This window comes from Pinus tabuliformis, chromosome X (assembly GCF_031772625.1).
Source record: "Pinus tabuliformis cultivar Carrire ecotype Pingquan chromosome X, CPIR1, whole genome shotgun sequence".
In the NCBI taxonomy this organism is placed as follows: Eukaryota; Viridiplantae; Streptophyta; class Pinopsida; order Pinales; family Pinaceae; genus Pinus; species Pinus tabuliformis.
In genome coordinates, this window is record NC_142308.1 from 911,773,062 (window position 1) to 911,786,620 (window position 13,559).

A 13,559-nucleotide genomic window follows, 5' to 3' on the forward strand; every position below is an offset into this window, starting at 1 on the left:
GTAAAGTTCCCTCCTATGAAGCCTTTGTTGAATATGAAGAGCCACTGAAGATAAGGGTTTTATGTGGTTAACCCAAACCCCTGATAAACGAAGATCCGAGGATAGAGATACCCTGTAATGCTTGTGACCAACTGTGATTGTGACAGTGTACAGGCCTAGCAAATGGACTTCGATGACAAGGATTGTATGAGGTCGACCCATAACCATGATGTTGGTTGCTGATGAAGTAGCAGGTGCCTACATAGCCTGGGGTGGGAGGGCACATCACGAAATAACCCAAGCCAAATGTTGCTCCAGAATTAAAATGGACATAACTCGGCCAATATAACTCAGAATATTTATTATAACCTTTTTTTCAAAGTAGAAGGATCATTTTGCATCTTCCCATGAGTTGTAAATCCTTATCTGGGCACTCTGAGATCTCATATTCGTGCTGCAACAGTTCCACCGTCACAAAATTCTGATAAAATAGCTGATTTTAAATCAGCAATATCTCCCACATTCGGACTCCGATTTGGCCCATTCGTTTTTTGAAATTGGGTGATTTTTGGAGAGGAATCCAGATATGGTTTTCTTTTTTGTAAATTTTATACTAAATGTTTCAGATCTGATCTGCAAATTCGCCACCCAAAAAAAATTCCTACAAAAAAATGAAAAAAGAAAAATTCTTCCTGCTTGACCCAAGAAAGTGCTCTGTGGAGGTTGTAGCACATGCCTGAAGGTTGTTGAATATTGCTGCAAAATTTGAAACTGAAATATGCATCAAACCCTCGTTCCCATGGAATCATAACCTGCTCTGATACCACTGATCTGGATCTTGGGAGGAGGCCCCCAAGATCTAAAAGATTGAAATGGATCTTGGGATAGAGACCCCCAAGATCTGAAAAACTTGCATTTCCATAAGAAAAATAGGAGAATTCCCAATAAACAAAACCACAAAGAAACTTTTTATTAAAACCGATAATAACTATAAAGGCTACATTGTGGCGGACAATCTCTCCTTTTACAAAATGTGACTTGTTACTTATTGTATTTTTCAGTTACAAGACCACGGGTCAATTCCATGGGTGAATGAATACCATGGGTGGATTTTACAATACCACGGGCAGATGCCATTTACAATAACATGGGCAAATTCCATGGGTCGATGAATAATATGGGTGGATGAGTACCATGGGTTGATGCCATTTTCCATTTGGATCACTACTGCATTTATCTTCATCTGAAATTTTTATATCAACAGATAATAACTAATTTACCACAGTACTAAATGTGTTCATATGCTCTTTCACCGAGTCTCCATCTTTTATCCTTAGGTTATACAACTTTTTCCATAGGAACAGTTTATTCACGAGAGACTTGGATTGGTACAAAGTCCATAACTTCTCTCAGAAATCCTTAGCCGTAGCTTCGCCTCATACATTCAACAATACTGAATTTGAGACACAAAAGCGTATTGTGCTCTTTGCCTTCCGGTCCAACTTCTTCCATTCTTCATCGGACACTCCGATTGGTTTAGTACCTGGATCTACCATGATCCATTGATCTTTATCCACCAGTAGATCCTCCATCTTGAGTTTTCATAACCCAAAACTTTGACCATTAAATTTCTCTATTTATATCTTTCCACTGCTCACCATCTCCTTTCACCACTAGAATCGATCCTGTAGATCTCCCACTAAACAGGATCTACCATAGGCCTGAGTGAAACCTTTCAACAATAAAGGCATCCCCTTCAAGCCAAAACAACTCTGATACCAAATGTAGGTTTTAACAACATACATAATTACTTGCATACAAATTCTAAAACACAGAAAATAAACAATGCAAGAGCAGAACACATAAAACACATATACATAGAGATTTTCCTCTGGATCCAAAAACCGAGACTACCAAATTGCTTTTTCATTATGTTCCTTTCAGTGTTATAATACATATTTATACATGCCGAAGCATCCAATGCCATGAACCGAAAACAATCAGGTCCAAAACCATGGATTGAAAACCATGCATAAAACCATAGGTAGGTATGCCCAAGCTAATATAGGGTCCAAAAAAAGTTTCCCTGGGGTGCTGCCCTTCCCCCTCAAACCCCGTGGACAGGGAGTGTTTCTGCCCTCCCACTTCGTAATCGGTAGATCGAAGGGGGTGCTCCACCCCCACTCTAACCTCCCGCTAAACTACGTAGGCTAGTCGTGGAAAGAATATAATACAACCCAACAATTCATTAGGATCACACTATGATGGATGAGACAAAATATAGGCTACGAGAGGGCCATCCAAGTAAAAACTATACATACATATCATATGTAGTTATTATATGTAATTCCATATTGGAATCTTACTAGAGAGACAATTGTGTTCCTGCTAAGAAAGATGACACCTACTCCAGAGAATGTAGACTACATCATGGGTATAAAATGTAAATTCTTATAATTCTCTTAGGAATGGTATGATGTCTTACATCCCTATAAGTATATATCTTTTCATTGGAATGTGGTTAGGGAAATGGAATATTATTCTACTTTGTAGAAGTCCTTTTTCTGAGGTAAGTTGGACTCATTAGCATTGTAGAAGTTCCAAACTTTATTGGTACCATATTTGACTAGTATTCTTTACAAATTATCGATGCCAAAATTATCACTTATTGATCCCTGGACCTCTTCACCTAGTATTATAGAAATGTACTCATTTATTGACCTCACCATTATTGAAAGTGAAACTTGACATCACTCTCTTTTATTCAAATTTCACTAGATTCCAATGGAGGTTTCTGTAAAAGGATGAGAACGACCCAAAAAACATTTATTCATGTTCAAAACACCTAATTATGTTCATAAAATTAGTTCTTCAATGAAATTTGATTCAATATTCCTTCACATGGGTTCATATGAGTAGTGCAATTAACAAGGGAAGAAGGTATTTAACCAGTAATATTGTTAACAATGAGTTGAAGCTCACCTAGATTCTTCAAGTAACATATTGTGTTAGGAATGATTCTATACAAAGTGTTCAGTGATAGTTACATAACCTCCAAGCTTGTGTAGTTGCCAATTTCTGATGGTATACTTCCTACCAAATTATGTTTTCATAGAAGAAGCTTTTCCTGCTTTTGCAACATACCAAGCTCCTTGGGTAGAAATCTTGACAGACTATTTCTATAGATATATAGATATACAAGTTTAGAAAAAGTGCTCAGACCAAATGGATTGATCCTAAAAGTTTATTTGTAAGTGCGAGAGATTTTAATTTTTTGAATGATATAAATGGAGGAGGGATTGTTCTAGAAATCCTCATTTCTCCAAGCCCCAAAATAATAAGATTGTTATAGTTTCCAAGTTCAGTAGTAAGTTCACCTTCAATGTTTTGATTACCACCTCCAAAAATAACTTTCAATTTCTATATCCTGCCAAGCTCTAGTGTTATGTTGATTCTTTCCACTCATTTGGTTATCAGATATAATATATAATTAAATTGACAGAACAAGAGTGATTGCCAAGATTTTGAGGGAGGATTCCTTCAAGTTTGTTGTGGTTGGTAATAAGGGTCTGGATATTCCTCAGGTTACCAATTTAAGAGGGTATAATTCGTATTAGTATATTTCCACATAGATCTAACAACGCTAAGTTGTTTTAATCTCCAATCTCTCTTAGAAGTGTACCAGTGAGATTGTTCACAGACATTACATGTGGTCGAAGAGATTTAAGAGTTCCAAACTATGGAAGAACTTTACCTAATAGTTCTATGGAATCTAGAAAGATACCAGTAACCAAGTCTATGAAAGAACATGAGATGCCACTCCATTTGTAGATATTTTAGTCTTCAGGATTTGTGATTCCATGTACTTAGTGTTGATCCTCTGCTTCCATTCAATGTCTGCATTCATGAAAAAAGTACTTTTCCTTCTTGATTTATCCCAATTGATGTCCATTATGAGAGTAGTATCACGTAGCTAGCCCAAAAAACCTCCACTATGAATCTTAAGGTTACTACATCTGTGGAAAAATAATAGACATGCCTGTAGCTCTCATCCTAACTCTATCTAGTTCCTAAGATATAATATCTATAGAAGTAGTGATGAAAATGATAGCACAATATTCAATGCCTAGTGTACCAAAGATCTACAAAAGAAGTGATGAATGCAATATATCTATTGCCCATTGTGTACATGTTTAAAATTCAATGACCAATGAAGAGTTCATCTATCAATGCCTTTTTGACCTTGTCTCATCAATGTAAAGCTTTCATTTATGGCCCATATAGAGGTAAGTGTATTACCTACCGAGTTCATTCCCCTATTCTGCAAATTATTCCAAGTTGTAGGCTTTCTTATATTCAAGAATTTTATTGAAAGAGTCAGCTCATGTATGCAAACCCATCATAAACAATCATACTACTAGGTTATTCTATGTCAAATTTCTCGGATCCAATGGATCTAATAGCACTCTTGTTTTTGAGTGTTGGGGAATGAAAATAAAGCTTGTATTTTGAGAAAAGGAGTCCCTTGTTTTGGTTTATCCTTCAGGTGGTTGAGTTATCATCATTTTAATCTCAAGAGATGAGTGACAAACTAAAGTAATAACATTTGAAACCTCCAAGTCAATGTCTACATGGATTGGCTTGTCCACTGATGTTGTTGTTAGCACTCAGAATGAACCTCAAGGCTGAGAAGAGGCAATTCCAAGGTAACCACAGACCAAGCTTTTGATATCTCATCTAGCCCTACTAGACTAGAGAGGTCTCTCTCTTTGCCAACAAAATGTGGCTGCGATAACTGAATCTTAGGCTAGCTATGAAGAATAATAATTTGGTTGAAAATTGTGGGTTGAAAACAGCAAGAGAAGGGACTATTGGGCTATGGATTTGGGGCTAGTTTCTGCCAGCAAACTTGGGGCAAAGTAAGCGCAATGTACAGCCAGATTAAAGATATAATGAGAGAATAAAAGAGGGAAAAGACCGCTGCCCTGCAGGCATCAATGAGGGGATGGATATACAGTGACAGCGTTAGACAAAAGAGAAACACAAGGTTGCTCAAAAGAAAACCATTACATCTAACAACAAAAGCATCATGAAAGGAGCATCATAGGGGATGGATTCCTAACGCATCTCTTAGATAATGTTGTAACAAGGTAGAGAAAACAAAATATGTAAGTGAATTATAGGAAAAATACACTGAATAGTAAACACCGTGATGGATCCCAGGTCCAAAGCGAAAAAACCACTTTATTAAAATGATATTCAGGAAAAATTTACATAGTGCCAAGAAGCCTCTCTCTGCTGCCAAAAATGAACCCTTACATCTTCAAAAATCACCCTACATATACCTTATTACATATTAATTATGATTTCCTAAATATAGGAATCAAAATAATTAAAACAAAAATCAAAATAAAATATTTGTTGCAGTCAAATTACATAAATTAATGATCCAGGTGGATGTTGGTGGCCACCCACCTATCCTACTTGGACCCCCACAATTGTCTCTTTCAATTTTTTAGTTTCATTAATTGTAGCACAATTTACTGTTTTTAGCAGTTTTTCGAGTCCTGAACTTCCGGAGTCATTTTGAGGGCCTAAACAAGGTTTTTTCGGAAATCTGGGAGCATCACGGTCCATGGACAAATGTTGCTCTTCCCAAAGTTGTAGTGCTCGGGTAGATCTTCCTAACGAGCTATTGTATGTGTCAAATGAAGATCAGGTGCCAAAGTTATGACCTTGGGAAGCTGTTGCACCAACTTACCCAAAACATGGCCCATAATTTGGTGTTTCATCTTCTAGGGTTAGGTTTTGGGATGATAAGGGTTTTCCATTGTTTCTGAACAATAAATATGCCTTCAAGCCTCATTGTAACATAGTTTAGAGGCCTGTAGCTGCCACATCTCTTCTCAGAGATAAGCTACCATTGCCCTAGCTGGTTTATTTCCATTTCTGTTTGTAAGCATATTTCAGTATTTTACATTAATGAAATGAAGTATTATTTCCATTTCATCTTTGTGTATATGGTTCTCTCTATATTTTGTTGCATTCCTGTTTAAATCTAGATCAGCGGTATCAGAGCGGTTTGCTTTTTCTCTGTTTTTCTTTGCATGTCCCCAACGAGGTCGAGATATAAGGAGTTAGGGCTTGAACTGGTCGAACCTTTGCAAGACCATCCTTGAAAATCCTGACGGCCTCCCATGGCAGATGAAATGAAAGATGAGGGGGTAAAAGATCCTATCAAAATATTGCTCGAAGAATCCCTTGAGTGGCAAAGGAATGTGATGATGGATAGCTTTGTGCAGATCCTTCAGCGGCTACCCAAAGGCGATACATCGACTTCCAATAGCTACTCTGGAAATGCCACAACGTTTAAGGTACAAATTAATTTTGAAATCCCCATCTTCGAGGGTCAAATAGATGTAGATGCCATAGATAAATGGTTAAATCTGCTAGATGGATATTTTCTTGTTCATGAATTTTCGAGTCGGGAAAAGATTGTCTTCTCTCTTCTCAAAGCAGCCCCCCATCTCAAGGACTGGTGGGAAACCTACTGTGAGCAAAAGAATGAAAGTATGAGCTCACTATTTTCAGCCGCACCCACTTGCAATTCATTCCGGGATGCCATCAAGGAGCAGTACTACCCTGTCAAAAGCTATGAGGACAAATACATCAAATGGACCACATTGGGGTATGTAAGGGACCAAGATGTGCCAGAGTTCACAAACATTTTCCATATCCTTCGCACACAGTTGGGTATCAAGGACTCTGAGCTACATTTGGTACTCAATTATCGTGGCTGCCTACATAGATACATCAAGGAAGAGATGGATTTCCTAAACATCTCCTCGCTCGACACAACATACTGATACGTTATCAAAATCAAGCAAAAGTTCAAACAGAAGAAGTGAGACTTCAGATCTGCAAATCTGAAGACCAAAGGAAAAAGCCAAGGTGGGGTGACTCAAGACAACCCGTCAAAGCCGCAAGCAAAGAACAACACCACGAAGTCAAAGAAGGACACCGGAAAGTGGTGTGAGTTCCATAAGAACCCCACTCACAACACAAGTGAGTGTCGAACCAAGCATTCGCTGGTGGCTGAGTTGAAGGGTTCCGAATCAGATGCATGTTCTGACCCTGAGTCAGAACCCGACAAGGGGAATGGCAAAGGGAAGCAGATCATTAACGCAGAGCCCAGTGCCACTGTTGCCACCACCAAGATCCAAAAGAATGAGCCTAAAGACCTAGAGGAGGGGGAGCACCATTTCCACTCAAAAATGTGGGTGAAGGGTTCACCACTACAATTCATTGTTGACAGTGGGAGCCAAAAGAACCTCATTTTAGCATAGGTCATGAAGTGGTTGGGCCTGCCAATGACACCACACCCACAGCCGTACAGTATCAAGTGCCTTCATGAAGGACAAGATCTCAAAGTTCGCCAGCAGTGCTGCCTTCCTTACAGCATCAAACCCTTCACAGACGAGGTATTGTGTGATGCTACACCTCTGGATGTTTGTGATGTACTATTAGGCCAGCCAAACTTGTGGAGGCGACATGCTATGTATGAGTCAAGGCCTCACACTGTCATTATTTCTTTGGTTAATTCATTATACAGGATACCGGAGGTAGCCCCACCTACCGCCAACTCTTTGATCACTGCCAAGAAAGGTAGCAAGCTCATCTCCTAGACTAGGAAATTAATTTTCTATCTGGTTCACTCCAAAAGTAAGGGGAAGATCATCACCACATCCATGACCCTCACGAAGGGTTCCTCCATGCAGTAGCAGCAACAGAGGGATACAGTCATGAAAGAACACACGAACAACTTCTTGTCACCCACAGGGGTACCACACAAGCTTCAGGTGGGCAACAAAGCCTGGTTGCATTTGCAGAAAGAACGCCTTACAAGAGCCCATCGGAAGCTCCGACCATGCCTACATGGTCCTTACACCATTACCAAGGTTGTGGGAAATAATTCTTTGGAGCATAGAATTACTCCATTCCTTCACCTACACCAAGTGTTCAATGTGTACTACCCTCGTCCATGCTTCCCACCATTACTAGACACATCCGAGATTGCAGAACATCTCACCAGGGACGAAGTTCAATAGGTGGAGGAACTCAATGCAATGGGGACCATTCCTTCCTAAGGGGGAAGGAATGATCCAGGTGGATGTTGGTGACCACCCACGTATCCCACTTGGACCCCCACAATTGTCTCTTTCAGTTTTCCAGTTTCCTTAATTGTAGCACAATTTACTATTTTTAGCAGTTTTTTGGGTCCTAAACTTCCGAAGCCGTTTTGAGGCCCTAAATGATGTGTTTTGGGGAACCTGGGAGCAACATGGGTCTAGAGACCGATGTTGCTCTTCCAAAATTTGTAGTGCTCAGATATATCTTCCTAACGAGCTATTGTATGCGTCAAACGAAGATCGGGTGCCAAAGTTACGACCCTGGGAAGTTGTTGTACCAACTTACCCAAAATGGGGCCTACAATTTGGCATTTCATCTTCTAGGGTTAGATTTTGGGATGTTAATGGTTTTCCATTGTTTCTCAAAAATAAATAGGCCTTTGATCCTCATTGTAACAGAATTCAGAGGCATGTAGCTGCCACATCTCTTCTCAGAGATAAGCTACCATTGCCTTAGATGGTTTATTTCCATTTCTGTTTGTAAGCATATTTTAGTATTTTACATTAATGAAATGAAGTATTATTTCTGCTGCATCTTTGTGTATATGGTTATCTCCGTATTTTGTTGCATTCTTGTTTAAATCTATATCAATTAAGTTATCACTAAATAATCCAATTAAATCTCATTAAAAAAATAAAAATAAAAAGATAAAAAATAAAAAAATTGATTTGCTGCCACAAGCCGAATTGTCAAAGTTTGTTTTGGAACCATCGATGGAAATATAGGATAATCATCCTACACCTGCGCCCTGTAGATGCCTCAGATGCCCAAAATCCTTGCCATCTTTTTGTTAAATGATTTGAACACTGCCATGTGTTGAAGTTTTCTGGAACTTGATCTTTGTCACATGCTGGATCTGAAACTAATATACTTATGTTATAACACTCCAATACTCTATAGCATAGAGAAGTGTGGACATCCATCCAAACTATCATATGATTTATATTACAGATGAATCAACCTCAAGTCCCATCCATAAAAGAGAATTGCTATAGGACAAGCAATCCCTGCTTTTCAATTGTATATCTTCACAGACCTCTCAAGTGAATGGTGGTTCTGGCTGACTTGGTGAATTCTCTTCGATGTATTGTCAGAATGCTCCAACCCAAGGTACTGCTCCCAAGCACCATAAACATCTCGTCTCTGAAAATGATGGTATACAATGTCTATATCTTAAAGGTACTCAGGACGACCCAAGGAAAGGAATGCAAACTTCCACTTAGCAAATTCGGGGACCTGCAATTTTTTTTGATTCATTCTTTAACCTCTGATAAGATCTCACCCTCATGAATAACAAAAAGGAAAGGCTCTCCAAAGTTCTGGATCATCTGGTTTTGTGACAAATCCTTGTTAAAATGGTAAACATGAATCAACCTGTCACCTGGATGCAGATTCCTCTCTTCTTCTGGGATCTCCTCTGCCCGCAAAGTCCAATACTGATCATTTATGTTCTCAATCTTTTCATTTATAGAAAAAATCTTATAAATTTTGCGGTAGAAGACCTCAAGTAGTCGGAGCTCTACATTTGGGTTAGATAGCTCCACCTTTGTTTTGAGTTCATTTAGGACATCACCAACAGTGATGTGTTTTGGTAGTCATATAACATGCATGGATATCTTCATCTTTCATTGCATGGTGAAATGTAACCTTTAAATATTTCAAGCCTTGCCGCTCTCACTCTAGATTGTTGGTAACCTGAGCATATTTTTCCCACACCAACTTGCCTGCTGGAGTACCCTTACGATGCCATGATTGCTTTTCAAACATGACTACTTCTCTGAGAACTTCGTAAGTGTATTGAGTCCTATGTGCAGCGCTAAACCCAGGAGCCCAGTGCCACAGTGCTACACGTAGTGCCATAGTGCGACGCGTAGCACCACTTAAATTGTCTTGGCTTTCGATTTTGACTTGTGTGCATTGTTGTTGTGGTTGCCGGGGCACGGGGATTTGGAAATGAAATATAAGAATTGGATATCATGCTAATGACTGTTTTTTAGAAAACTAACCGTGCTACCTGTTGTTTTGTTTCTTTCCCAGGTGTAAGTGCTACTGATCTCATGGCTAAACTTTCCCCTGCACTATGCATTCATGACCTTCCATGGTTTTGTCTAAAGAATCATCAATCCAGTCACCTGGTGAATGCCATCTGATGAAATCTTCAAATACTACCTCTAGATTTGCTGCTTTAAAAGCTGCCATATTTGAGGCTAGAATTTCTTTTTCTAGTTGAGCATGTAAATTTTTCCCATCAAGGGAATCACTGAGGGCTTCAATTGCCTGTTGTCGTTCTTCATGCATATCCTGTGTCATTATCGGTATATCCTAAGTAAAAGGAACATGCATCTTCTGGCAGGTCTTCAACAACATCAGATCTCTGGCTAGTCCAGCTGAGCCCCTTCGTCCTTGATGCAAAGATCAATTTTTAGTATCAGATCTTGTAGCTTCATTATGGTTATCCAAGTAAGACATTGATGCCTCAGAATTCCCAACATCTTTCACACCTTCAGCAGACCTGAAGCTGCCACATTCTTTATGAAGTATATTGTGAGAATTATCCTTTCTTGCTGCATTCCTTTCCAATGGTTTGATCTCTACCTGCTTTGCATCCTCTCTTTGGTCAGAGTCTTTGTCTTTATTGTGTTTACCATGTTTTTTTGTACTCCATAGTTTTCTTATTGATACATATAGCAAGCATCTGTAACTTTTGATACACTAAACAAAAACTGAGGTCAATGGTTCCATCATTTGACATCATTGGTAAGGGTTGTAACTCTTACCAATGCTAAAATACCTGACGCACGAATTCTACCCAAACTACAGAAATGGCTCGTATGTTACAACTTCCAAACCAGAGGCCCTTCATGGAAAATATCTTTAAGTACTCGATCAAGAACAGTAGGTGGAGGAACAACAGCTGATGTTGTTACACTCTGAATGTGTGGATTTTCAGCTGTAACAAAATCCTCCACAAATTGTCCCTCGAATGAAATGCAAAATGCTTCCACCAGAGCACACAATCTTGATGCAAATCCAACTGGACTATTTTGAATAAAATTGTTCCCATCCATGATAGTTATGGGCACAAGAAACCACTTATCGGCTTCAAGCACAAAGGCATTTTCAAATTCAACCATCTCAACAGAACTTTCAACCACCTTATCTGACCATATGGTGATTAACTCAAATCCTTTAACTGGATCTTCTGCAGAGTACCACTCAGACCAAGGGAAGTCATCATCCCATTGTCTGTTGTCGAATAAATCACTTTCCATGCTCACTCTAGTCTCTGTATTTCGAGATTCATTCTCCTCATGGTGTTCAAGTTCATGTCCCGATATATGTGTCCTATATGTCAGTCTCATTGTGTAGTGCACTTGGATAATTGGTGCAAAAGAATCAGATGAAGAAAATGCCAATTTTGACATAAAGAGCTCATAGAGACCTTCCAAATGCATCAATTTTACTGGAACCTGGCTCCCGATGCGATCTACTTCAAACCTCTGAGTCAGTGTTGTATCAATGTTCTGAATGCCTTTATATGCCTTGCGAGTTGGATCATGCACTGGTACAAATGATGGTCATATCCTGATAGCACTGTCACAATTTGACAAAGCAATTGCAACAACACTTAGAAGCTTGGTGGCCTCTGGTGCATCAAGGACAACTCCACTCATACTTTGTGGAGAAATTATCAGAAAATCTTTAATGCCAAACCACAACTGTAGAAAGTGTAATCCATCTCTAGAAACATGAGACCAGTAGCTGTAAACCAACCTTTCACCCACAATATCACTATCAACAATGTACAATGTCCTCTGCACAGATTCATGGATATCTCTTTGAATCAAAGTAGAACGAGCTCGCCATCTATTGAAATGAGGATTAGCAACACAACAATAGACCTCAAAGGCTATGTTCTCTCCTTCACTATCACAATCCAGCCACAAGGCCAGCCACTGACATATCCTAGCTTCCTCTGGATCATTCAATACATGAACTATTGCATGGGAGATTTTTGAGTCACTTATTCATTCGGTCATATCTTCTGATCCGAGAGCCGGTTTTTGGAGTGTGATATACCGTTGGAAATCTTTTCCCAAGCTGTTTCTGATGGACACATTTATGACATGTTTTGCACTGAATATCATGTGCAAAACACCTTTGAAAATCAGACATAGTAAAAGCCCACGTTGATGCATGGTGACAAGCTGCGAAAACTGGAACTAACAGTTGTCAGTAGTAACAATGGTTTTTTTGTGTTGCCATCATTAGCACAATTCTTAACAACAATGCTTCCTATTAGCGCATATAAATACACTAATAACTCCCTAATCTGGACTTGATTCCATAGATCCATGCACTATTCTTGTAGTATGTAATCAATGGAGAAGTTGTACAATATGTCACTGTAGCTCTAGCTATGTGTTTTGGATAGAAATTGGCATATATGTTTTATACACTATTCATCTAAAATTATAATAGTGATTAAGACATCATGCAAAAAATGATGATAAACTAATAAAATCTTAAATATCCATATAGTAATGAATTTTCGTACTTTCTTCCTTGGAATGTTATAATGCAGGATCCTCTATTTCTTAAGCATTCGAGCACTATTCTATAGCATGTAGCATTGTAAATGTTCACGAAATCCATTTGCATTAAATGCGAAGCACAATTTTATGAATATTGTGTTCTACACATGTATTCTAAGTGTATTAACTGTTTGTATTATTAGCCTAAGAACATTTCTAGAATAGACTTGTAGTAATGTGGAAGGCATTTGGCAGTAGCTAAAAGAGTTCACATGAAACCTGAGATAATGCTAAAGCTTTATTTTCTTACACATTTATGATTTTCTACCGACATGGGTGAAAATGAATCATTACAAAGCTTAATACTACAAAAAATTTAAACCAAGGACATGTTTGACGATGAAACAAGAAGATACATTGGCACTCCTTTTATTGAAACTTTTAATATTAGATTCTTCTATATTGACTTAAAGTTGTGATGATCAGTGGAACAATAATTTGGTAGTTGCAATGGGGATGAAGGTTGAAAATGGTTTTAGTAGCGTGAATTTCAAGGGAAAATACAAGTTTCTAATAGAAATGAAGGGAGACATTGAGAGGGAAGTAACATCACAATGACAATGTTTAAGGTAATGTAGAGAACTTTGAATCCCAATAGTGTGGGAAGTTAGAATATTTGAAGGAGTTTTACAAGAAATAGTTTAGTTAGGGAAAGTAAAATTAATCAAGGGTAACATAGGGTAATGTTGTCGAACTTAAAAGAAGAATATCTATTTATATTTATTGATAAAGTTAAAATAAACAATATGAATGTATATGTTCTAGGGTACATAATTTGGGGTGCATCTCATCTTT

At 38.4% G+C, this 13,559-nt stretch overlaps 1 pseudogene; it reads right to left on the reverse strand.

The window, feature by feature from the left end:
- Positions 1-10,241: 10,241 nt before the first annotated feature.
- Positions 10,242-12,289, reverse strand: LOC149142647 (uncharacterized; annotated as a pseudogene).
- Positions 12,290-13,559: the final 1,270 nt, after the last annotated feature.